General features: G+C 41.2%; 1 long non-coding RNA gene across 1 annotated transcript; it reads left to right on the forward strand.

The window, feature by feature from the left end:
• The first annotated feature begins 857 nt into the window (after positions 1–857).
• On the forward strand, positions 858–26,912 carry LOC143270507 (uncharacterized). The gene is made up of 4 exons (XR_013047688.1): positions 858–1,278; positions 5,765–5,887; positions 17,751–17,932; positions 26,800–26,912. It is a non-coding gene; the product is annotated as an uncharacterized LOC143270507 (long non-coding RNA).
• The last annotated feature ends 752 nt before the right edge of the window (positions 26,913–27,664 follow it).

The raw sequence follows: 27,664 nt of genomic DNA on the forward strand, positions 1-27,664 counted from the left end.
GTTCTTATCTTAAAAATGATAAAAATCACTCAAACATATGCTTTTGACATTTCTCAGCCATGAGCCACTAAGCCATTTTACAAGCCGAATGTTTACCAAACCACGTGGGCAGGTGAAGGATAAGGGTGCAGTCCCGATGATGCAAGCTCCCTGTCCATGCTGAGTCACAGGATCGCCAAGCTGATGACCTGATACAAAATCAACATTGTTAGGTACAGCTTCCTCACTGGGATAAACAAAGCCAGTTCTGAGGAATAGAAGTCAACTCTAACCTAGCCGTCTGAGGAATTGACTTGACTAGGGTCCTTGTCTCATACAAGCAGCTATGTGATTTTGAGAAAGAGACTATCTGGTTGTCATTTTAATTTTCTCCTTTTTGCAATAAAACAGCGCAATCTCATGGTCTCCCAGAGGGCAAAATGGGTTTTCTGCTAAGGTAAGAGGATGTGAGGCTAGGTCAGTAAGATGAGGCAAGGTGAGACAGAACAAGAACTATGGGATGGTAGCTGTGCAGCTCTGGCCACAAGGCCTCCCTATGTAACTGATGAGCAGACCATGAAGGCCTGAGTGTCCCACTTGCCCTGTGCTGATCTGGAAGTCTGTGATGTGCAGACCCTGGTTTTAAGAGGCTCCACAATATCTGTTCCTTTGAGACACTGCAGACCTTTCCCACCAAAGCCACATCCCACAAAAAATACCAGCCTCCAAACAGAGCCACATGCAACACATCCAATCATAATGGCATGTGAGGCTTAAGCCCGCCCCTGAAAAACTCCGGCCCAATGAGCATCCGGGCAGAGACTCTAAACCACCTCCATTCCACCTTGGTCTTCCTGCCTGGGACATTGAGCATGCTCAGACTTGAGGACGTTAAGGAACTGCTGAGGAGCTGCTGAGCCGTTGTGGAGGGGGTCTGTGGAGTTCATCTGGTGAGGGCAATCCCAGACCAGGGTGGCCAGGCTCAGGGTCTCCTCAGAGTCTGGACTTCCTCACAGACCCGGTGTTGGGGAGGCTGAGGTGAAGACAAACCTGCCTTCTTGACAGCAGTCTCTTCTTAGACCAGGTCTAGTGAGGCCGTCTTCTCAGAGCCTGGAGACTCCTCACAGCCCAGTCCTCATGAGGCTGAGATGCCCTCAGTGAAGATCCACGATGGCACGATGCAGTTCTGAAAGAATTATAGGCTTTCATCCAGATTATTATGGGCTTAACGTTTTCCGTATTTCTTTACTTCAGCTTAGTACCTGTGGGATCTGCAATATCCCCTTTCTTATTCCTTATGTGAGTAACTTGAATAATCTCATTTTTCTTTGCTAGTGTGCCTAGAGATTTATCAGTGTTGTATAGATATACGTCTTTTTTTTTTTACCTCTTTTGCATGTTTATTTTCAATTGATTGAATTTTAAAAATTGACTAGGGGCTTCTTAATCACTTTGTTTTTAGTATTTATATAAAATTTATGTCACAGATTACAAATCTACTTAAGTCAGGTGTTAAGTATTTCATATCTATAATCCATGCCCTTGGGAATCAGGATTCCATGAGTTTGAGAACAGTGTGGGTTACACAGGTAGCACTGGATACACTGCTACAGAGTGACATCTTATTGTAGAACATACAAACAAAATCCGTATGTGTTCACTTTCATATAAAGTCATTTAATGTTTTAGTTTTTCTAATCATGGTTTAGCTTATTCCAGAAATTTTGTTATGTTTTATTTCCTCTTTGATACATTTACATTCACTGTGACTTTTTCTTTTAATCTATTATTTTAAGAATGAAATGTTTTATTTTCATTTATTGGGGATTATCAAAATACTGTTCTGTTATTAACTTGTATTTTAATTTCCCTGTAGTCAAATTGCACACATCACTTTATATCATGTCTTTTATGTTTATTTAAACCTGTTTAGTAGCTTGTAACGTGGAGTATGTTGAAAAGTGACTTGTGTGTTCAGGAAATGCTGTCGTAAGCTGTCATTTGAGGAGGTGTTTTGTAAATGTCTGTCAGGTGAAATTGATTGACAGCAGTGTTCATGTTCTCCTTTTTCTTAATGACTTTATCTGCTTTTCATTCTTTTTTTTTTCCCTTTTTACAGTAATAGAACTTAATTTGGGCCGGATGGTGGTGGCGCATGCCTTTAATCCCAGCACTCGGGAGGCAGAGCCAGGCGGATCTCCGTGAGTTGGAGGCCAGCCTGGGCTACCAAGTGAGCTCCAGGAAAGGCACAAAGCTACACAGAGAAACCCTGTCTTGAAAAACCAAAAAAAAAAAAAAAAGAACTTAATTTGGTTATAATTTAAATTTTTCTTATTATCAAATCTTATCATGTGGATATATCAGGAGTTAAATGGATTTTTATTCCAAATACAACATCTTGAAGCCTTGTTATATAGGAACTCTTGTCCCTATGTCAAAATTGCACTGAATTATTCAATATGTTCACGTTTTCTAAAAGTCTAAAAGTTGTTCATTTGACAACTTCTTATTGTTTAATTCATATTAACAAATGGCAGAAAGTGAAAGTTGATTTTTTTACCTACGCATTATATTTTTTATTGATTCTTTGGGAATTTCATACCGTAAACACTAATCCCACTCCTCTCCCAGACCCTCCATATCTGCCCCTACCTCTTGTAGAGTCCCACCACAAAGGAAAGCAAAAAAGGAATAAAAATAAGATAAAAATTAACAATAATAAAAAAGAAGAAAACAGTAAAGCACTTTTGTCCCCCAGTCCCAGTCTTTCCCACCTCTCCATCATCTCTTCATCATCTCTCCATCACCTCTTCATTACCTCTCCATCACCTCTCCATCATCTCTCCATCATCTCTCCATCATCGTAGTAGCATTGGGAGCTACTGTGTACTGAAGCCACGGGCCTTGAACCTGACCAACATCCCATTACACAACGAACATTTGCAAGGGAAGCTGTTGGATTTCCCCTCCTTTTGTTCTGTCGACTCCCATCTCCAACTTCAATTGTGGATTTTTCAGTTTCCATCCACTTTCTCATCCAGGTTGGAGGATTTGTAAATACTTTTTAAGTGGAGTGTTCTGTATGTCTGGAAAATTGATCCCTTTTCACCACACACATGTATAATATTTGTGTTATTCAGAATAGATACTTTCCCTAGTAAAACTTAATGTTCAGCAGTTTACTTTGGTAGCAGCATGGGTACTAGGGTGTTTTTAAGAATTCCCCTTCTCCTGCCTCATTACTCTGATACTCTGCCCATACATTTGTTTTGTATTCATCATAGAGTGAAATCCTGTGTAGTGGTTTATCTTCTCTGGTGATTTCTCCCATCTAGAACTTTATGTTTATTGCAGTTACATGGTTAGTTTGAGTCTTCTATCTTGATTGTTTTCAGTTCATTGTTTCTGTCCAAATTTTCTTTTGTGTCTTGTTTTGGGTTCAGTTTATCATTCTATTTATTCCCTCACCAGGCTTATTATTTAGACATCTTTTTAAAAAATTAATAGCTGCTTTCCAGGCACTGAAGGCCTCAGAGCTACTAAACTCAGAGCTCCTTCCTTGCTAAAAATGCCAGAAAGCTACCAGACCTATGGAGCTCATCCATTGTGCGTTATATCAGCTGAGCCAATAATAGTTTATATTTTACAGATTATTTGTGCCAAAATTTCTTGTTGCGGTAACGCCCGCATTACCGCTACCCATTCACCATGTCTGAGTGAGGGGCTGCGGATTAAAAAATAGAGACAAGAGACTGCGAGTCATTTGCCATGGCTGAAAATGCCGAATGCCAAATGCCGAATGCCGTTTATTGAAAGAGGGAGGAAACCTTAAAAACAGGCTTACAACACAATTGAGGATCCCTGGAGGGCAGAAGTTCCCTACCTGCTACTGAATGTTCTACATTCTTGCATCTAAGTTGTCTACACCAAATGCAGGATAAGCAAACAAAGGACCTCTGGTGATCTTTAGCTGAGAAGGAAACCAACAGGGAATCTGAATAGGGCAGACATCTGGTTAAGGTCCGCAAGCAAGGTGGCAGCCACTCACAGTCGGGGGCCGTGGCCCACAATTTCTGTCTTTTGTTATGGTGGAGTTCAAGACTTTTGTAAACCTCTCTTAGTTAAATACACATGATAAATGACAATATGGTGATGGAACACTGTGCCTTTTAGTGACTAAAACTAATGAAATGCTAAGAAATCCCTTATAAAGTTTAAATTTTATGCAGATTTATTTGCATCAACTCTGTACAACTCAGGTTTCTTGCATGATCCAATTATTTTATATTTCCCTGGCACTATCTTTTTATGGTTCTGGGTTCCAGAGTGACCTTATAGTCCTTACATTCTGTTTGGTCACAATCCTTTATTCTTACAACTGAGAGTATGACAATGAACTGACGTCATGTACTGTATGGGTGCAAGCCTCTCTGCCTCCCTGGGTCCATAAAACTAAACCGAGAAATTATGAAGCAATGATTTGAAAATTGCACATATGTGTTTAGACATGTAGGTAAGTACACATGAGTGCAGTTCCCACAGTGATGAGAAGAGGCTCCAGATTCCCTGGAACTAGAGATATTGGTGTTTGATTATGGGTCACTGTGATGGGTGATGGGAACTGAATTCAAATTCTTTGAAAGAGTATAGTGTGTGTTTTTCTGTTAGGCCAACTCTAGCCCCATCATTCAAAAAACTTACGAGACATTTGGAAGATAGTAAAAATGTAGTCATTATGTTTAGTTGTATAAAAATATATGAGCCTTTGTGCAAATAAGTAATTCTTTTTCTGTTTTGTTACTTCTAAAATTAATCTTATTATTCTGTACATTTTAATCATATAAAATAAGTGTTTTGTTTCTGTACACCACCTTGTTTTTCAGTTATACTCCCTCCATTTAAAATATTTTCCCTCACACTTCCTCAAAAAATTTTAACCCCTTTTCCTATTTTTCTAGATTACATTTATGAGAGAAGATATGTGTTAATTGTTTTTGGAGAGATGTCTGTTTCTAAACTTGATGATACATAGTTGGAACAATTTTCTTGAGAATTATGCAACTTTTTTCTATAATTTTATTTTGAATTATCTTGCATTATTTATGCATATTGTGTGGTATTTAGTCATTCATATAATGGTAGTTATCTGAGCTCATTTCCTGAATCATCTATTGCAAGTAGTACAGTGATAAAAAATTACACACAAACTCACCTTACATATGTAGTGATTCAGTGTTGTTCATTTTGATAAGTGTCACACCCAGGAGTGGTACAGCAGGCATGTCTATATTAAATTTTCATTCATAACCATCGCTACAGCATCCACAGTACCTGGAATGTTTTAGTTTACAATGAACATAATGTATATGTTCTTGTTCCACCTCCTTTGTAGCATTTAAAAAAATAGATTTGGTGAAAAATGTAATCATTTTAAAGACACTTAAAGCTGGAATTATGGGGCAATCTGAATATTATTTTACTAATGTGACAAATGGGTCTGGGTCCCAAGAAAACGACCACAGAGTCTATAGTATTTGAGCCAGGCTGTAAGTCCTGCTGACAATTTATTCCATTGAAATGGTTGCCATGCATTGTTCTGAGTGGTCAGAGCTGGACCTCATATTACTGCATGGCTGGTGACCTCAAAGTGGTCCATTTGGTAAGGAGAATGTACTTGTGAGTACCTAGTTTAACTTTGCACCCATATTTGTATTTCACATATTTGTTGGCATGTGAGATACTGTCTCAGATATGCTGATTGTGAAAAATTGTTTTCATTATGCAGAAAATGAAACTCTGCTCTCTATCTTCTACCATATACAAGCTCTGCACCAAATGTGCCATAGACCAGATACCCTGAAAATGCCAAAGGACACAGTAGAAAAAATATACCCACTACTAATCACAGGTAAGGCTTTTCTGAATAGGACTCTTGTCCAATAGTAAATGAGACCAAAAATCAACAAATAGGATCTCATGAAATTAAGACTTTTTATTTCAGCATAAGAAAATATAATTTAAGTGGTAGCATACAGAATATGAGAAAATCACTAAGGTAATAGTGGCATGAGCATTATTGCATAATTAACTTCCTTCTGATCTGGTGAGGCCTGCACTATAGGAAGGAATTGGTACCTGGTACTGTCTACCTGGTCAAAAGACACTGGCTTGGCAGGTCATAGCCCTTCAGATGATGCTACTATTGTTACTTAGTGTAGTAGCAACTGCTTTGTAAATATTTTTGTTTTGCACATGGATCTCTTCAGCTCTCAGTCTTGGCCAGAGGTTCTCTTTCTGTGGTATGCAGCAGCAAATGCACGGTCTCATAACTTCAAAATGTTGAAATGACAATGAATGCTCCTTCCTAAATGGGACCTGTAGATTAACCACTTCCTCTAGGAATAGGACACATCCTGGAAGTGGGTCCTGAATGTCCTGACTGAGCATGAGGGAACTGCTGTGACATGCTGTCCTTTGGACATGACATAACCATTGCTCACTCACAAGAGCTGTGATCACCTGCAGCTTCAGGTGACCATGTTCAGGACTGATTGTGAACACACCTATCTGTCCTGAACCAGACAGCTGGAAGAGGCAGCCTGCTGGTGGAAGACAAAGCCTACTAAGCCTCTGTCTCAATACAGAAAATAAGAAGGAAGCTAGAAGCTGGCCATTTTTTTCTTTTCTTTTGTTTTCTTTTGTTTTCTTTTGTTTTCTTTTCTTTCTTTCTTTCTTTCTTTCTTTCTTTCTTTCTTTCTTTCTTTCTTTCTTTCTTTCTTTCTTTCTTTCTCTCTCTCTCTCTCTCTCTCTCTCTCTCTCTCTCTTTCTTTCCTTCCTTCCTTCTCTCTCTCTTTCTTTCTTTTTTCCTTTATTTTATTTTACAATACCATTCACTTTTACATATCAGCCACAGATTCCCTTGTTCTCTCCTCTCCTGCCCCCCTCCTTTTCCCCCCAGCCCACTCCCATTCCCACTTCCTCCAGGGCAAAGCCTCCCTCAAGAACTGAGATTGACTTGGTAGACTCAGTCAGGCAGGTCCATTCCCCTCCTCCCAGACTGAGGCAAGCATCTCTGCATAAGTCCCAGGTTTCAAACAGCCAACTCATGCAATGGGCACAGGACCCGGGCCCACTGCCTAGATGCCTCCCAAACAGATCAAGCCAATCAACTGTCTCACCTATTTAGAGGGCTTGATCCAGTTGGGGACCCCTCAGCATTTGGTTCATAGTTCATGTGTTTCCATTCGTTTGGCTATTTGTCCCTGTGCTTTATCCAATCTTGGTTTCAACAATTCTCGCTCATATAAATCCTCCTCTTTCTCACTAATTAGACTCCCGGAGCTCCACCCCGAGCCTAGCCGTGGATCTCTGCATCCAGATCCCTCAGTCCTTGGATGGGGTTTCTGGCACAACTATTAGGGTGTTTGCCCATCCCATCACCAGAGTAGGTCAGTTCCGGCTGTCTCTCGACCATTACCAGCAGTCTATTGTGGGGGTATCTTTGTGGATTTCTGTGGTCCTCTAGCACTTTGTTTCTTCCTTTTCTCATGTGGTCTTCATTTACCATGATCTCCTATTCCTTGTTCTGCCTCTCTGTTCTTGATCCAGCTGGGATCTCCCGCTCTCACAGGCTCTCTTTCCCTCGACCCTCACCCTTCATTACTCCCACTCATGTCCAGGTTGTTCATGTAGATGGCAGCCATTTCTCCATCATTGGGCGATCCTCGTGTCTTTCTTGGGGTCCTGTTTTCCAGGTAGCCAACCTGGTGATGTGAGTAGCAGTCTAGTCATCCTTGTTCCACCTCTAGTATCCTCCTATGAGTGAGTACATACCGTATTTGTCTTTCTTAGTCTGGGTTACCTTACTCAGGATGATTTTTTCTAGATCCATCCATTTGCTTGCAAACCTCATTATGTCATTGTTTTTCTCTGCTGAGTATTATTCCATTGTGTATATGTGCCACAATTTATTTATCCATTCTTCAATTGAAGGGCATCTAGGTTGTTTCCAGGTTTTGGCTATTACAAACACTGCTGATATGAACATAGCTGAGCAAGTGCTCTTGTGGTATGATTGAGCATTTCTTGGGTATATGCCCAAGAGTGGTATAGCTGGATCTTGGGGGAGATCGATTCCCAATTTTCTAAGAAAGCGCCATATTGATTTCCATAGTGGTTGTACAAGCTTGCATTCCCACCAGCAGTGGAGGAGAGTTTCCCTAGTTCCACATCCTCTCCAGCATAAAGTGTCTTCAGTGTTTTTGATCTTAGCCATTCTGACAGGCGTAAGGCGGTATCTCAGAGTTGTTGTGATTTGCATTTCCCTGATGATTAGGGATGTTGAGCAATTCCTTAAATGTCTTTCAGCCATTCGAGTTTCCTCTGTTGAGAATTCTCTGTTTAGTTCTATAGCCCATTTCTTAATTGGACTGTTGGTCGTTTTGATGTCTAATTTCTTGAGTTCCTTATATATTCTGGATATCATTCTTCTGTCAGATGTGGGGTTTGTGAAGACCTTTTCCCATTCTGTAGGCTGTCGCTTTGCCTTGTTGACCGTATCCTTTGCCCTACAAAAGCTTCTCAGTTTCAAGAGGTCCCATTGATTGATTGTTTCTCTCAGTGTCTGTGCTACTGGTGTTATATTTAGGAAGTGATCTCCTATGCCAATACGTTCAAGAATACTTCCTACTTTCTCTTCTAGCAGGTTCAGAGTAGCTGGATTTACGTTGAGGTCCTTGATCCACTTGTACTTAAGTTTTGTGCATGGTAACAGATATGGATCTATTTGCAGCCTTCTACACATTGATATCCAGTTATGCTGGCACCATTTGTTGAAGATGCTTTCTTTTTTTCATTGTACACTTTTGGCTTCTTTGTCAAAAATTATATGTTCATAGGTGTGCGGGTTAATGTCAGGGTCTTCAATTCGATTTCATTGGTCCACATGTCGGTTTTTATGCCAATACCAAGCCGTTTTTATTACTGTAGCTCTATAGTGGAGCTTGAAGTCAGGGATAGTGATGCCTCCAGAGGTTGTTTTAGTGTACAGGATTCTTTTGGCAACCCTGGGTTTTTGTTTTTCTGAGCCTTTGAGTTGGTATTCTTCTCCTTCTTCTATCCCTATTATTTGTAGGTTTGGTCTTTTCATGGTGTCCCAAATATCTTGGACATTTTGGTTCATGACTTTGTTGGTTTTAGTGTTTTCTTTGACTGATGAATCTATTTCTTCTACTGTATCTTCAACACCAGACATCCCCTCTTCCATCTCTTGCATTCTGTTGGTTATAATTGCATCTGAAGTTCCCGATTGTTTACTCAGATTTTCTATTTCCAGCATTCCCTCTGTTTGTGTCTTCTTCATTTTTTCTATTTTCCTTTTCAGGTCTTGGACTGTTTCCTTCATTTGTTTCATTGATTTTTCATGATTTTCTTTCAGTACTTTATTCTTTTCTTCCAGGACTTTATTGTTTCCTTCTAATTTGTTTGCTCTTTCCTCTAGTTGTTTATAGCCTTCTTCCGATTTTTTTTTGTCTTCTACTCTACCCAAGTCTCTACCTTCTTCATGATGTTATTCATAAGGCTGTTTTCTTCTGCTTCTTCCAATTTTTGATATTCAGGTCTAGATGTTGGAGGCAGGCTAGGTTCTGGTGATGCTGTATTGCTCTTCATTTTGTTGTATGTACTCCTGCCTTGACATCTGCCCATCTCCTTGTGGTTTATTCTTGGTCTTATCAGCGCACTTGGTTCAGACAGAGCTGACAGATTCAGGAAGTCTCTCTCTCTCTCTTGTCCAGATGGGAGCTCTCTTGTCCAAATGGGAACTCCGAGGCAGGATGGAAGCTCTTATCGAAGTTGGCCATTTGTAATACTTATCAGTTCCCCTTTCTTTATCTGTCTGCCTCCCAGGGAAAACTGTGATTCCTAGTCCCTCAAATTAATGAGTTTATTGAGGTTAATACAGGAGTATAGGTATGGGATTACCTATAGGAATATGAATAACACAAATGTGTGACATCACAAAGGCTCACATTAGAATGGGTGACTCATGAGGACTAGAACTCTGAATGTGGCTGCATGACTTGTTTGCAGCTGAATGGGACAGAGGGTCTCCTTTCTTCAGTTCTCATTAATTATCACCCATTTAACCTTGGAAGTGGAATGGCCTTGTAATTTCTGTAAGTTTCAGCTTTCCCAGCCATGATTTAATTGCTGGATATTTTTTTTTGAGACAGGGTTTCTCTGTGTAGCTTTGTGCCTTTTCCTGGAACTCATTTGGTAGTCCAGGCTGGTCTCGAACTCACAGAGATCCGCCTGGCTCTGCCTCCCGAGTGCTGGGATTAAAGGGGTGCGTCACCACCACCCGGCTAATTGCTGGATATTATGAACCTCTTCTCTTTTTTCATAGAACTTTTTGAGACTTAATGAAATAGTCCTGCCCAGGGAAGAGTACACCAGTTGGATACTCAATATCAAATGGTCATTTCTGAAAACATATATGCAAGCTATACAGAATTATTGGTTTACGTTTAGGAAATATAAATATATGGATATATATTTTTTATACACACATATATATGTATAAGCATGTAGCAACAATTAATGAAAATAGAGGTCATTAATTAGAAATAGAGCAAGGAAGAGTATTGGGAGGGTTTGAAGGATGAAAGAGAGGAGAAAGTAATGTAATTATAATCTCAAAAATAATAGAAAACTATTTCATGTCATAAAAAGGAAAACTGTTACACAACACTTTACCCTTTCCTTAAAATGTTAGTTGTTTCTACAAGTTCACACTCTCCCATGGAGCTCTGCAAAGGCACTAATGGCAAACACCAGTCCTGAAGTCCCTGGTGAATCAACCATTTTATGTTTGACCTCTTCTGTAAGCACAGCCCAGTGCTCCCTCATGCCCAGTGAATTGGCCATAAAGCACTGCTTCTCTCACATGTATTTTATCAGCAAAACCCTATCCTTCCTTCATCATCTTCCAGTCTGTGTGAGACCTCTGCCTGTGATAACCAAGCATCCCCAATGCTTCCTGTGAGCCAGTCCATCAGGAATTATCTTTCTCAGATTTCATTAGATTACATAGCCTGTATTTCAAGGAGGTGGAAGTAAGTGCATGACCTACTTTCCCACTTCTATAGCACTCAGATTGATCTCTTCTGTTTTCATAGCCTACAATCCCATGAGCCAAGCTTTGGCAGGATGTTCCATTGATCTTTTGAATGTCTTTTGTAATTCAAGCAGTTGAGAGACAGATCACTCCCTGACTAAGACAGTCTCTTTTTGTAGGCCATTTTAAGGCTCTCAAATGCAAGTTCTAGCATGGATTTTCCTTTTCTCTGTATAAAAGGTTGAACTATGTGACATCTTCTATCACCTTTATTCCAAACAGAGAATTACATCCTAATTGTATACAAGTGTACTGAATTTTGGCCTAAGGAATTTTAATGAATACAGCAGTTTCATATATGAACTTGATTTTTTTATCTTCCATAAAACTTTTGACATGATTAACTCTATTTCCTGGCTTTGTGTACACCTTTCCATTTCCATTTAGAAAACTCTATGGATTTTGGCTCTTGACAAAAATTTATTTAGTGAGAAAACATTTTTGTGAACTTCATGGCTAATGAAGAACTAATAAACACTGAATATATCAACTCATTGAATTCATTATATCTAAATTACATTTGTCATAAAAACAAACTAAGATGATGTGTTTGCAAGTTATTAACGTATCAAGTTTTTAGATGTAGGTTTTTAGCTGTTTTGAAGCACAGTTGCATTTTTTAACAAACACACTTTTACACAAGATTTTTAGTATCACAGTGTCAGAGATCTAAGGAATGTCACATTTCAGCAAGTGCTGGGGAAGGTATGGATTACAAAGATTTCGGGTGGGAAAATATGGAGAATAAAACCCACAGAAAAAAGGTTTTATTTGTTATAATGTAACTAGCATTTTATAAGGCCCTGTAAAAACTTAGTGAGGCAAAAATGATTATAATATCCTGGATGAATAAGGGAAGAGCAAGAAGAAGGAGAAATAGAAGAGGAAGAGTAGTAGTAGGAGAAGATGGATGCATGGATGGATGGATGGAGGTAGATAGATGGATAGATGATTGAAGAATGGAGATAGCTGATGTATAGATAGATAGATAGATAGATAGATAGATAGATGATAGATAGATAGATAGATAGATAGATAGATAGATAGATAGATAGATAGATAGATAGAAAGAAAAATAGATTGAGTCTATACTGTTTTTCAGGCTATACAATATAATGGTTATTGTGTCCACTGAAGGCAGAATGGACTCAGAACGTTTGTCCTTTTTTCCCATATTGGTCAGAGAACTTGTTATGGGTGAAGAACTCTGGATTTTTTCTTTCAGCATCTGTAGCCCTTTGAATCTGGACAATTCTAGGACTTCTGGTTCTCAGAAATAGCCCTCAAATTTAGTTCCATTTTAATTGTCTCTCAGTGGTCCCACTTTTACTTTAGGCTGATATGTGAGGTGAGGTGTGACAAATACTGGTCATCCAGGGAGCCCTGGCATTCTAGACCCCCAAGAATCTTTGTAAATGAATGGTCCAGGTTTTGTGTAGAACTCTAGAAAAGGAACAAGGAACCCTGGATACAGCAGATGATACAGAAATGTTGTGACAAAACAGGCTGAGTTATCACATGGTGATATGGATTATTGTAATGGAGAGGCAAGAGTCTCTGGGTCAGGAATATGCAACAGGCTAGACACACTGAAGATAAAATTTAGACCACTTTTTTTTCCAGAGCTGAGGATCAAGCCTAAGGCATTGTGCTTGCTAGACAAGCACTCTACCACTGAACTAAATCCCCATCGCCTGACTTTTTTTTTTGTTTGTTTGTTTTGTTTTGTTTTGTTTTTTGTTTTTGTTTTTCGAGATAGGGTTTCTCTGCATAGCTTTGTGCCTTTCCTGGAGCTCACTTGGTAGCCCAGGCTGGCCTCGAACTCACAGAGATCCGAATTGCTCTGCCTCCCGAGTGCAGGGATTAAAGGCGTGCGCCACCACTGGCCGGCTTATCACCTGACTTTTTTTTTTTTTTTTTTTTTTTTTGGTTTTTCGAGACAGGGTTTCTCTGCGTAGCTTTGCGCCTTTCCTGGAGCTCACTTGGTAGCCCAGGCTGGCCTCGAACTCACAGAGATCCGCCTGGCTCTGCCTCCCAAGTGCTCGGATTAAAGGCGTGCGCCACCACCGCCCGGCTATCACCTGACTTTTAAGAGAAATGTCAGAGGGAAATGGGGGACTTAAGATGACCAATGTCTGATGCCATCTCATAGACTTCCCTAGAATGTGTTGGACTGATCGTGCTTGTCTTTGGGGGATGTTATTTTTATAAAAACAACAGACTTAGTGGGGGGGGGTTGCTAGCATTGAGCTCACCAGCACAAGGACACCCCACTCAATGATTAGTCTGGCATTCTTTAAGGAAGGAGGAGATGCAGCAAGTTGATGAAATGAAATGTGGAAGTGCCTGCAGTTGAGAAGTGAGGATGAGGTGGGTCACTCCAGAATGTTAACCAAGAAAAGTCAGAATAAGAAAAATTAAATATGGGAGGAACTCTGACAATATGTGAGAAAAGTCTGTATTTGTTAATGCTTTGGTGATTGGCATTACACATCATCCTGGGAGTTTAAAAACTAATACAATGGGATCCTTCTTTGAGGAATCATTTCTATAATTGATATAATATTTTATATTAAGTTCATCTCTCTGAAATCTTGTAAGAAAAGAGGAACATTATGGACCATGTTTCTGTTAAAAGAAGTAGAAAAGAATTATTGAAGCAGATTGTGGTTTAGTCTGAGCTTCTTGGTAGGAAGGGTTATTCTTATGTTACTTTTGAGACTTGTTTGTTCCTAAAAATATCAGCTGAAGTCAAGATTTGGAGTTTTATCAGACCAATACGTCATGCAGTATAACACCATTTGTATTATGGTATGTTCATATTCATTGGTTACTCAGATGAGGGCTTGGATCATGGTGAGTGGCACATCCTGGCTTGCATGTACTGAGGATGATAAGTGTTGTAAATGGAATGTATGTGATCCACACAGTTGGTACTCAGGATGTCAACTTATATCTGTACATGAAGTCTGTGAATCTAAGATCTTCAATAAACATTCTTCTGTGTGTCTCTTTTGAGGCCTTGATTGGCTGTAAAACATCGATTGAATTTGAGGTCTGGGATCAGTGTGCCTCAAGGTTCCCTCTAACTAACAAATATGTTAATGATGTCCATTTGCTTTCATCTGTAAGGGAACCATTACATTAGCTCAACTGACAACAATTGAGGTGTTTCTGGCTCCCTCTTGGTTACTATCTTGGATGAAGAAGAGAATATTCTGCCCACAAATCCTTAAAGTTCAGGGATTCTGAGTTTAATTCTTGCTCAGTAGGCTGCAGGTCTCCACTGATAGCAGCTTATGGTCAGGATGTTTCTTCTCTTGGATTGCCTGGACTCCTTTCACACAGGGCTTGGTCCTTGGCTACTTGATATCAGTGTTTGGCCTAGGAAGAGTTCTCCATTGTGGTTGGAGCAGGTTCCATTTAAATTGTCTCTTCAAACTGTGCTTCCTAGGGTCAACATTAAGTCTGACCACTTTTCATTTTGCCTGGCTTGTTCTATGAGTTTTGTATGAGCTCTGAATTCTTCCCCAGTCAATATTTGCCCCAGACCTGCTTCTTCATTTGGTCGTTGGAGAATGTCCCAGGTCGTCCTCTCTCCCTGTTTTGGTTCATGCTTTTGTCAGGGTAAGTGTTAGCACTCTTGCATTCTCCTTTTCCTGCTTTGCCCCCGGCCTCTTTCATTTGAGGGGTTGGTCTGGGCCCACATCCTTCCTTAGTTTGGCCCAGTCTTCTTCAGGGTCAGAGGTGTGCTGAGGCCAACTTCTCATCTTGGTTAGGGCCCTGGCTTCAGTCCAGGTAAAGTTGGGGCATGGATACTCTCCTTTTCTTTCTTTGAGGCAGGTCTTTTTCTTCTGAGGAATAGGGTAGAACTCATCTCCCTCTTGGATGGGGCCAGCCTTCTTCAGGGTCAAGGTTAGGCATGGGTGTTCTTTTCTTTTCTTTTTGTTTCATTTCATTTTGTTACTTTTCCTTCTTCTCCTTTGCCCTTGGCTCTTCCATTTAATGGACTTGCCCAGGGATACCTCTGTTTTTTCTCTGAGCCAGAGCTTATTCATCTTCAGGTTTGGGTGAAGGTCTCTTTTAGGTCAGGTTTGGCCTTTTCATTCCTAGGGTTGGTCCCTGGCCTTTTGTGTGAGGGAAGCCATTGCTAATGTAGGCGTTATTTCTGGTCTTCATCAGGTTCATGCTTAGGCCTTGGAATACTTGTCTTGATATCATGGTTTAATGGTTAATCCTGGTCTACTTTCAGTTTAGGTGCTTAGCATGGGCCTTTTCAGGGGCTGTTTTGGCCTGGTGTACTTTTTAAGTGTGTGGCTGTGTCCAGGCAGTTTTTGTGTTAGAGTTAAGCCTGGTTATATTGATATTCTGGGACTGTTGGTACCTGTTTCTCTTCAGGGTTGAAGCAGCGGATAATTTTGAGTGCAGGTTTGACTGGAGCTACTTTTTATTTGTAATTAGCCTTGAATTATGCTCAGCCTTTCTGAATAAAAATAACATGTGGATATTGATAGAGGACTGTATTTATTGTTCTTCTCTTACATCTCAAGTATATTCTCACGAACATTGGCTCTTTCCAAGGGAAATGGGCACAGACACCAACACACAGCACAGACTCCAGATGAAATAAACTACATATTACACAAATAGAAAGGGGAAGTAGGGAAGAGACAGTGGTGCTTGGGAGAGTTCTTGCTGTTGCATTGGTGACTGTGGCCATGGTAAAGAGGCACCATGAGCTCATGTGGAAAATTGTTGCTTCTCAATAAAGATAACAAAATAGAGTTACAACAAGGTCCCTGCTGCCTTTCCTTCCGTGATCTGCTCACATGAAGGGATATCACAGGGAGTTAATATAACAACAGAGGTTGGTCCTCCATTGATCTAGATGCTGCCTTGATAGGCACATGAGGGTTGTACAGATCTTCATGGGGACTGTTATGCAGTGTGAGTATGGTGTCCTCTCCTGTATGTCATTCATGGCATGCATTATGAGTGTGTCCCTCTTGTCCTTGCTATGGAAACACTTCTCAAAATGTAATTTGTCTTCTACCTTGAAAACCCCTGGAACAATGAACCATGCCTTCATGATCTCTTTCAAGAAAGCTTCTTGTCATGTCCACTCACTGTTGTGAGATCAGGTCTTCCCACAAAGAATGTCTGCACTGACTTACCAGAAATTGATTTCTGCTCATGTTATTATTGTTGTGAATCACAGCCCACTTTAATAGAGTGAGCTGCCAATGTGTCAAGGGCACACATGTAACCATGACAATGATTCCTTGTGTAGTGTCACAGAGACCAGGCCACACCCTGCTCAGGGAAGCACATAGGTGGTGAAGCTATGCAGATGTTTTTGGACTAGTAATTAGGGGAGGTGCCTGAAGGCTTCAGTTATCATCATTGCTTGGGGACAATTTTCCATCCAATCATCATTTCCTACTACAGAACTTCACTGCTGAGAAGAGAAAGGTCATTGGGGAAAGGTCAGACTCAGTCCATATGTACACGGATCAAATATTGGTCTATCATTTCTGATGCTCCGTTTATCATGAAGAGTCTCTCATCGTGAGGCTTGCATTGTGCCATATGCAGGACCTGCAGCTTGGGGAACAGAGCTGTTTGAAATTTGCCCTCCAGTCTGTCCCTTCACCATCATTAAACACACCTTGATTGACCAGAAAGCAGAAAGCCATGAGGATTTCCCTGCCTGCTCTCATCATGGTAGTTGATGACTTCTGAGGCTGTCACTCACTGGATAGCAATGTAACAGCAGTTCATCCTGTCCCATTTGGAAAGTAGAGTCCTGGGACAGGTTCTGCCTCTGCCTCAACTGTTTTCATCTTTTCTAACAAACACAAATGGAGAATAGGAGTAGAAAACAATGGACACATCCCCCTCTGAGATTACCCCTTCCCAATCTCCCACTGTCCTTTAACTTCATGCCTCTCTCCTTCCCTGAAAATTTATCTCTCAAGGCTGGTCACAGATTTCCAGCAATCCTTCCAACTCACTCTCCTTAGCGTTGAGATTCCTTTTTATTCTTCTTTTCCATAGATACTTTTTTCTTTCCCTAACATGACATTTGAAGGACAGTGGGAAGGAGGCACCTTAGAGATCTGAGGAGTTAGTCAAGGTTCCATTCCTCTATCTTATTGTGGATAGAAACCTACACTTAAGAATTGTCGCATGCAAAAAGAAATAGAACAAAACTGAATTAACATCTTTTTCTACTGGTCCTCAACCAATCCAATCTCAGTTATAAAAGAAAAACTGAGGGGAAATTCTTCCTGTGATTTCTAGATGAAGTGTAAGCATTGTGCTACCCTCAAAGCCTAACAGGATTTAGGGAGGGTGGCCTCAAGGCTCAGAGGTTAAGAGCACCGACTGTTCTTCCAGAGGTCCTGAGTTCAATTCCCAGCACCCATATGCTGGCTCACAACAATCTGTAATGAGATCTGGTACCCTCTTCTGGGTACATAATAAACAAACAAACAAACAAATAAATAAATAAATAAATAAATAAATTAAAAAAATAAAATAAAATAAACCAGCTATCTAATCACAGAGCTTGAAATCCTTTTCCTGTCTGCAGCAGCAGAATCTGGAAGAAGAGAAGTTATAGAGTTGCCCAGCAGAGATGCCCCTTTGCTGTCTCAGCCTGGATGCCTGTGGCAGCAGTTGCAGTAGGAACAGCCTACCTGGAAGTCTTCTGTCAGCTTCACTGAATCCTGGGATACCACAATTTCCTGCTCTTCACCAAATTCTGGATAGCCAGTAAGCATAGTTAGACTTACTTGATGGGGGTCATTTCCTCTAATCTGAAAGTGCAGTGGAGGAGGAAGGAGAAACTGAAAACTTATCTGTGCTTGGTGCCAAATGGTATCTGGGGGACTTAACATGTGACATAGATTGTAGATATCCATCTAAGAAAGATCCTGAAACATCGACACATTATTAGTAACATGGTAGAGAACATCAGTGCTCTAGAAGCATGTAAGTTCCATGCACAGAGTGAAGCATGATCAAGCATGCCCCACCCCACTGTAATAGTGCCACTACCCCATCATAAAGGCTGAGGGCACCATCAGTGTTGTGCAACAATACACACATGCTTGTTTCCGTACAACACACACAAATATGTGCCCACATTCATACATTTAAGAACATGTATGTGTCTACACCTTTGCATGCACACACATACACACACACACACACACACGCACACACACACACACACACACACACAGAATTATACTTTGAATTCCAATTAGATATTCAATAGATTGGCATAACAAGAAATTAAATATAAACAAGCAACCTTTGTGCCATTGGTATGCATGTGTATGGTATGCATGTTGTATACAGAACTATGAGTATAGTTATGTGCATATTTTTATCAGTATCTATATGATATACCTAACATGTACAACCATATCTAACTGCATATACATGCGTATATAAATATAAAGATAAACTGAAATCCCAACTCCCAGACACCAGCCAAGGAGGCATCAGAACTTTCCAAGTGGCTGGCTTGATGTGTCAGCTCTTTCCTGCCTTCAACTCTGAGTGGATATTATGTTTATTAACAGTATCATTTATTTGAAACAAAATTCTGCACAAATTTTTCACAATGCCTTTTAATATTAAAATATTCTCTAACTTTCAGAACCACAAGAAAACCCTCTAAGGCAGAAAGCCACAAGTTGATCATGAAAAGTACCAGGGAAGGGCCAATGAGATGGGTAGCTGGGTGGAAGGAAAGAGCTGACTCCTCCTAATTTGTTCATTGACCTCCATATGAACAGATGACAGAATGGCATGGCATGTATTGTGTGTTCATTCTCTCTCTATTGTATAGATGTATTTATTTCCTCATCACAAAATAAGTAGATAGATAGATGTTATTATTTTAAATACCAATCAGAAGATTTCTATACACTTATCATATGATATAATAAATTTTTTAAAATAACGAAAAAAATCTCATACAACTCACAACTATTTGTAACGCCAGGACCAGAGGAGTTGACAGTTTCACACAGGCATACATAAAGGCAAAACACCAATGAACATAAAATAGTGAATAAACAATTAAATATTTGTAGGAGCTAGTGGGGTCAGGAGCCCCACAAGCATCCCACAGAACTAACTAACCTAGGCTCATAGTGACTCAGAGACTGAACTACCAACCAGGGAGCATGCATGGGACTGACCTATGTCCTCTCCATGTATTTTACAGTTGTATAACTTGATCTTCTTGTGAGACTCCTAACAGTGGGAGCAGGGCTTGTCTCTAATGCCTGCTTTTGGGACCCATTACTCCTACTGAATTCCTGTGTCCAGCCTTAATGTAAAAAGTCATGCCTTGATATAACATGGCAGGCAGAAATGCACAGGAGGCCTGCCCATTTCTGAAGAGAAAAAAAGGAGGAATGGATGGGGAGCAGGAAGAGTAGAGTTTGGGGGAAGGACTGAGTGGAGAGGATGGAGGGGAAATTTTGGTTAGAATGTAAAAACAAAAATAAATAAATAAAATCAAATTTATTCCAAAAGAGGGAGACTATTGATGGTTATCATATTTAAATTTGAGATACTAAAAGAATGTCCCTCCAGGAACATTGCCACTTATTCTAACTTTATAATGTGTTTGCAATTGTACAGCAATTGCTGGGGATGACTTTCTGTATGCTGTGAATGTGTTGCTCTGAGTGATTGATAAAACAAACAAACAAAAAAAAAAAAAAAAAACGCTGGTTGGACAGTAGCCAGGAAACAAGTATGGTATAGGCAGGATAAGCAGGGAGGAGAATGCTGGGAGTGGAAGGCTGAGTCAGGAGAAGCCATCGCCACCATGAGAAGTAAGATATAAAGTATGGGTAAGCCACAAGCCACATGGCAACTTACAGATTAATAGAAATGGGTTAATTTAAGATATAAGAACTAGATAGCAAGAAGCCTGCCGCGGCCATACAGATTATAAGTAATATAAGTCTCTTGTCTGTTTACTTGGGTCTGAGCAGCTGCAGGAGCTGGTGGACACAGGAAAACTCCAATTACAAGGGATAATTAAATCATGTTAGGCATAATTTTGAGCTGCTCTAATACATAATGGGTTCGTGTTGTACTTGGAGTAATTATATCTTTTTTAGACAATATTAAGACCTGGTTATTGTTTTACATTTGGAAATTAATCATGACATCAAAAGATATAATTGTGTGTCAAGTTGATAAGGGTGCAATTGTGAGAGCTATTTTTGTTTGTCAAATTTATTACATCTGAAATTCATTAAAACCCCAAAATGGAGGGTCATGCCTGTGAGGTATTTTTGCTTAATTTTAAGAGAGAAGATCCACATGTAATCCTGATCTTTGCATTAGAAAGACATTCTATTAATCTGGATATTGATGAAGAAAGAAACACCTATAACTCAGATATTTTGAACCCCAAAACCCCACTTGTAATCTCAGCCAGGCCTTGTGCTGGAAGCCCATATAATGAAATGGAAGAAGGGAGTTTTGCTCTTTAGCTGCTTGCTCTCACCTTGCTAGCAAGTCCATTCCTTCACTGGCATTGGAGCCAACTTCCTGGGGATTCCAGACTCTACAGCTGATGGGCTGAGACATCAAGCATAGTGGATTGAGCAACTCCTGGATTTGAGGATTTTGCCATTATAGCCAGCCAATGTTCACTTAGCTGGACCACAGCCTCTAAGTCATTCTAAAACATAGCCTTTTGTATATATAAAAATTCATTCTGTTACCCCATAAAACCCTGACCAATGCACCAGAAAGGTATAGAATTTTTAGAGTAGTTTGGGTCTGACAATAGCTCTGAGTCCAATGGCTGGGAAATCCTTGTGCAGCTCAAGATTCTTGGAACTTACTGAGATACATCAAAGCCTGTGAGTTCAGGGTTTACAGGAGTGTGAAACCTCGCCTGCCTAAAGAAGAGTCTCAGAGTGAAGTTTCAAATTGCATTTTATTCATAAAACACATTCATTTTACTCAATGGGGGCTTTCAAAACAGCAGTCCTTATATATAATGTATAGCCTTAGCAAACTATTAAAACAATGACAAGAATATAAGAAATAACAAAAATTAACAAAACCTTAAACCAAAATGAAGAACACCAAAATCCAAAGCATAAATATCCCAACATATAAACAAAAAAATTAAGCAAATTTCAGGATCACTTGGAATTTCATTATGGGAGAGCAAATGAGGTGAGGAACTGTCTTATTCTCGGCAGTGAATTATCTTCAGCAACACTTGCCCATAACATGGCTTCAAGTCAGCTTGCACAAGTCAGCTTCAGCACTGCACTGGAGAGAATCTTATGCTTTTGGGTGTGGTCTGTGTGGATGGCAGTGTGATGTCAACACAGTCTTCCTTGTTAGATTTCCCATCACATATGGAGTCAGCTTGTCAAAGCCCTTGATAGGAAGCTGACAGAAGAACTCTTGCTCCTCTTGTCCTCTTCATTTTGTTTTGCTCCTCACTGGGGCCACATGCTGATAGTAGTCAGGGTTCTTAGTAATTTGTGTTGTGTCCTCTGAATCTCAGACTATTTGTGATACAATCTTTTCTCTGGGAATAGTGAGCCAATGGATGTGGATCAGACTGTGGCTGGACTGCCTGATGGTAAGTTGATATTTGCCTCACTAGTGAGTTCACAGCTGAAAAGAGGTGACATTTTCTGAGGAGGCCGTGAACCTGGAGTGTAGAATATTGTGCCTTCAAGGTGTCTCTGGCTTCTTCCAGCCTTCTCAGTTTTCTGAAGAGGTGCTGTTAGGAAAAATCATCAAAGAAAATATTCAGAATCAGTTGTGCTGTGCCACTGTAAAGAAAAATCAGGGCCTATTCATCCCTAGTAAACAAAAGTTAAGGAAGAAAACACACCCCATGAATACCCTGGCTGCTGGGGATGGGGCTCAATAGTGGCTTACTTGCCTGGAACATAGTGTTTCTGCACCAGCAGCTCCTTCTGCAGGAGGCTCTCTTCCTGGGCTGTGGTCTGCTCCAGTTCCTGGTGGAGGTTTTCAAACCTGGGGGAGGAAGGCAGCTGGGGCATAAGCCTGGTGGGGACCTGCCATGTCAGCTTTTGAGCTCCCACCAGCTCTACTCAACTAGACATTCGAGCATTGCCTTTTACGTGAGTTCATTCCTTGCTTCCCTATGGGAAAAGGGTCAGAGAGCACTTGGGCAGGATTTTTTTCTCAGCTTTTAAAAACTGCTAGAAGTTGAACTGGTAAGTACATACTGTGCTGGATTAGAAAAAAAACAGCATATTTTTCCAACAGTCCAAATACATCATTTTGGAGAAATATCAGTATGATAAAATCTTAGGCACAGTTCAGGAAAGATATCCCTGGCCTTGAATGGATACAGGTGAATGTGCCTCTCCTGGAAAACTCTATGCCTGCCCTCTGGTGGAGCCTACACAGCAATGCAGAGAAGGCTCTGGTTATTCCTACAGCTCAGAACCCTGCATGGGATTAACTTGTCAGCTCCTACTCTGTTTATGACCAGAGTAAATCTTCTCATGAGAAACTGATAAACACTGCAGAGAGCCTGCAGTCAGCAGGAGTGTGCTGTATGCAAATCTGCAAAGGGTGGACACTTCTCTCTAAACGTGATGTTCCTGATGGAAAAGATGCAGGGGACACACTTTCCTTCATGATCAAAGATCCTCCTTTCCACGTTTCTGGCTGCCATGGGAATATTTGTGGGGAGATCTAATCTAAGAGATGAGATACTAGAGCATACAAGAGTTCTCAGAAAGGAAGAAGGGGACACAGTCCCCATAAGATCAAGGAGAAAGCATATTGCTTCTTGTTGACTGAGCCAGCAATGACACTCTGAGGCCCTGCCCGTGGCTGGCAGCTTTGCCAATTGACAAAACTCAAAGAGGATGGAGATCCAGGTACAGCAGACCCACTTGGATCCACCTGCTTCTGGAAGCCTGGGCTCCTACCTCATCTGGGACACAGTGAAGTGATGCTGCAGCTTTACTGCCAAGTCCCTTTGCCGGGTGAGCAGCTCCTTCTGCTTCATCAGGGACTGAAGATTTTCCTCAAGTCTTTGATGTTCCTGTTCAATAGAAAATTGTGTTTTATGGGGAGGTTGTCCTAACCATGTACATAAACATGCATTCTCTTTCTCTCTCTCCTCTCCTCTCCTCTCCTCTCCTCTCCTCTCCTCTCCTCTCCTCTCCTCTCCTCTCCTCTCCTCTCCTCTCCTCTCCTCTCTTCTCCTCTCCTCTCTCTCTCTGTTTCTCTCTCTCTGACTCTCTCTCTGTCTCTCTGTCTGTCTCTGTCTCTCTGTCTCTGTCTCTGTCTCTCTCTCTCTCTCTCTCTCTCTCTCTCTCTCTCTCTCTCTCTCTCTCTCTCTCTCTCTCCAGCACACACATGTATATGGATGCACACATATAAGCACACTACATTCCATCCACACTTAGTTTCCCAGATAACACTAATGTAAGAAGAGATCACCTGGGATACCATGGAGAAGAAAGTTACCTTTCATTAACCCCCATCTTCTCTATCCTAATTCCTGCACAGAGGCAGGAAACACATGATGCTTTGAGCACAGGGATGTGGAGAGGATTGTGTATTTTTATTCAGTCTTGATAAATTTTCATTTTATTTTTAGTTTATATGTGCAGGTGTTCAGCCTGCCTGTGTATCTGTATAACATGTGCATGCCTGGTGACCTGGTAGAGGAACTCAGCGGGCAGATAAGTCAATGCAGTGCTTGCCATGAAAGCCTGTACACACACAGGTGAACACCTGGTTGCTTGATCTCTAATCTAAGCTCTTCTAGCAAGTTCCCCAGTCTGTGCATTGAAGGCTTAGTTCCCCAGCACAGGACCACTGGATGGCAGTGGACCAGCCCCTTGCTCTCACTCAGTGCTTCCCAGTGCCTACAAGGAGGGCAGCTTCCTCTTAAAGAAGCTCTCTGTACCACAGGTTGCCTCAATTTAGGCCCAAAGGAATGAGCTCAGAAAACTAGAAAATCTCTACAATCTGGCATCTATATTAAACTTCCCTCCAAAGAAGTTGATTGTGTCAGGGATTTATTTGAGTAACAGAAGGTTGACTAAATCATGGCCAAATGATTGCATACATTATTCTATACTTAACAATATCCCAAGGATCACATTGTATGTTTGCACTCATCAGTGATAGATATCTGAATAGTTTCTAGTTGGGCTGTTCTGATGAGTCCTGCTGTATCCCTGTTGTCCCCTATTCTCTGTGGACACCACTTTCCATTCTGGAATCAATGCTCCACCCGAAGTCTGCAGTTCCACTTTCTGAATAATTGTACATAGCTTCTCCCAGGGCTGCACCATTTTACACTACTAGCAATGTCTGAGAGATCTCATTTCTCCCAACTCTCCATCAGGCTGAATTAAACTCAGGATGAAGACTTTTGGAAAAAAAGCAATTTCTGAGTGCTGCAGACACAATATGGAGTGGGTGCTTGAGAGTATGTTGATCGTAATTGGTGCCCAAAGACAACTTCATCTCACACATCAGCATAGCTGTGGGACTTCTGCTCTGCTGAAATGCAGCCACAAGCCCCTCTGCAGTTCAGAATTTCTGAGAATAAAGTCCAGGCCAAGCTCCAAGGACCAGGTTAGGTGAACCAAGGTGAGGCAAAGTTGAAAGGAAAATGGCAGCAGGCGATGAGGAGAAGACCAAAACAGGATGCAGGGAAGTCATCAGTGGTCAGCCTCCTTTCACCCAGAACAGAGAAGGATACAATCCCACAGCAACCTTTCCTGCCTCTCAGTAGCCTCTTTCTCAACGTCATGGACCCCATTACTTTGTTTTTCTCCAGAGGATTTCTTTGCAGATAAATAATTCTTCCTCTACAAATACCATAAAAACTTTTAGCTTGCATCCGTTATGTGGCCTTTGGTTATAGTTAGCTGTATGGAAATGCAGAAGGATGGGCAACTCCATCTGTTCTTTGACGGAGGCAAAGTGGTACTAACCAGATTAGGCACAGTACTTTCTCATTGAAATCCATCTCCATCAATCTTAAAGATGTTCCACTGTTCCGTGAGAGAGTGAGCATACACATAGAGGTTCAAACACATATTCTCATTCCCCAAAGATACACATAACAACAACAACAACAACAAGAACGCACACACACACACACACACACACACACACACAACTTTCTTGAATCCAGAAAGGCAAGGGAGAAGACTAGAATGTTGCAGCACCTTTTCTACTCCAGGTGGAGGTAGTGGGTCCTCCTTGCTGTCTACAAGCCTCTTAGACCCAGCCAAGCTTTTCTGCCCTGGCTTGAACTTATTTCCCTTCCCAGGGAAGTTTTTATCACCAGACTCACTGATCATACAGAGAAGTAACAACCTCTGCACAACTGAGTTGGACCTCAAAAGACCAAGTGCTGGGGAAGAAGGCAGGACATGAAGCCTCCTGATAGATTTAAGTTGACCCATTATAGTCTCCTCACTAAACTTACCCAGACTCCTTCACAGAAAACATTGACAGCACCAGAGAATGGAAGTCACCCATTGTCATTACCCAACAACGTTTGACCTGATTACAGTGCACATTATATGAAAACAGCCCCAGGCCAGTCAGTGGAAGGCTACTTAGATCATCCACAGCACTTTTCTAAAATGCAGCACTCGATACAACTATGAGTTGGACTCTGTCCTAAGAGTGAGTATCAAAATGTCAGGTTCCATGTTGTGAAGCCAGTAGACAAAACAGACCTTTCCTGGAAAGTTATCTCTATGTCATGAAAGAAAAGAAGTCTACTTTTTATATTTAAAGTAGCTCCATTGTTTGATTTTTGTGATTTATTATAAGTTGCATTAAATCCAAAGTAATAAAAATGTTTAAAAATTAACAGAAACCAACAAGTCAGTTCTCTTTCTGACCAAATGAACCATTTAGCAACAAAATGAGACAGAATAATACAGGACACTCTACTGTGAGGAGACAGGACATCCAAAGATCTGTGGCTATCCAGCTTAGAAAGAACAGAAATTTTCAGGTTCAGTGAGAGACTCAGGCTGAAGGGAATAAGGGAGAAAGCAACAGAGGACACTCGATGTCATCATCAGACCTTCCAAAACACCCACAGATGTATGTGCCCTCAGACAGGCATACTCACACACAGACACAAATCCCTCCAATCATCAGTGATCAGAATGCAGTGAGGAGGACATCACACTGGATGAGGATGACATTGCCAGTTGGTTTTAAACTCCTCACAATAGCTGTTATAAGTTAGTCCCACAGTTCTGCATAATTTTGGACTAAAAATGCCTGGAGAAACATGTTGAGTCTCTGCAGGCTATGTTGATGCAGTTGGCTCAAATCTGCCACCCTGACCCCTGCCTGTCATAAGCCCTTGCCAAATCCCTTGACATCCAGTGAGCTTTAGAATGTAAGATCCAGGATGGGAGAACTGGCCAGTGCCACTCACAGCAAACAGTACTGACAAACTGTTAATTTAGTTTCTGTCACTGTGAACCAAGAGCTTGGCCAGGTAAAGAGAACACCATGGCAGTCTGGGAACAAGAGAGTAAAATGCCATGTGACACCCAAAAAGATGTCTATGAGACCCGGTCATTTGACTTTTTCAGGGGCGTTCCTCCTTCCATGCTGTGTCTGCTCTGATCTCACATGACCCCTGCAAAGCAAATGAGACCCAGACCCTTGACCTGACTCACTCAGATCTCTTTGGCTCCCATCACAGCCCAGCTCCTCCCATCCTGACATACAGGTGAGTGATATGTGACTTATTTGTCTCCCTCAATGGACTGCAGCTTCCAGCAGAGTAGTAGGATTTGCTTGCTCTAAAAGGCTAACTCCCAGAAAGATTTGTGAATGATCACAGAAGTGAACTAACTATTGGATGGGTTGGGACAGGTGGATAAGTGAGTAGATGGTTACATGAGTGTGTGTATATGTATGTGTATGGTCAGACTGATGGCCAGGTTGGCCCTGCTGCTTCAACCTACCTGCAGCTGCCTTGTCCAGAGGTCATAGATCTTCTCATGGGCCTCTTCACGGAGCCTCTTTGCCTCCTCACAGGACTCTTGTAGTAAAATCTGCTCCCCCTGCAGCTTTTTCTTGTCCTCTAGCAACATTTTCACTTTTTCCTTTAGCTGAGTCTGTTCACTCAGGTGCTGACTGTAGAGGGTGCTGAAATATCACAAGAAATGATGAGATCCATCTCCATCTGCCACTCCTGCCTCCTAATACCATGATTCCTGCAAGGTCCCATGTCCCCATCCCCAACAGCCCTGGGCTGGAGCCCTCATTATCCATGCCAGAATCACTCAGGTGCAGGCCAAAGAAAGAGAATAGCCAATTTCGAGAAAGATTTATGCTACTTCTAAAGACCCTGACAGCAAAAGGGATCCATGTACCTCTGAAGACTTGATCTGCTACCTCCTGAACACACATCCTGGTACTTAACTGTTCACAGTATTGGGAAAACATGAG

The sequence above is a fragment of the Peromyscus maniculatus genome, chromosome 23, assembly GCF_049852395.1.
Source record: "Peromyscus maniculatus bairdii isolate BWxNUB_F1_BW_parent chromosome 23, HU_Pman_BW_mat_3.1, whole genome shotgun sequence".
Classification (NCBI taxonomy): domain Eukaryota; kingdom Metazoa; phylum Chordata; class Mammalia; order Rodentia; family Cricetidae; genus Peromyscus; species Peromyscus maniculatus.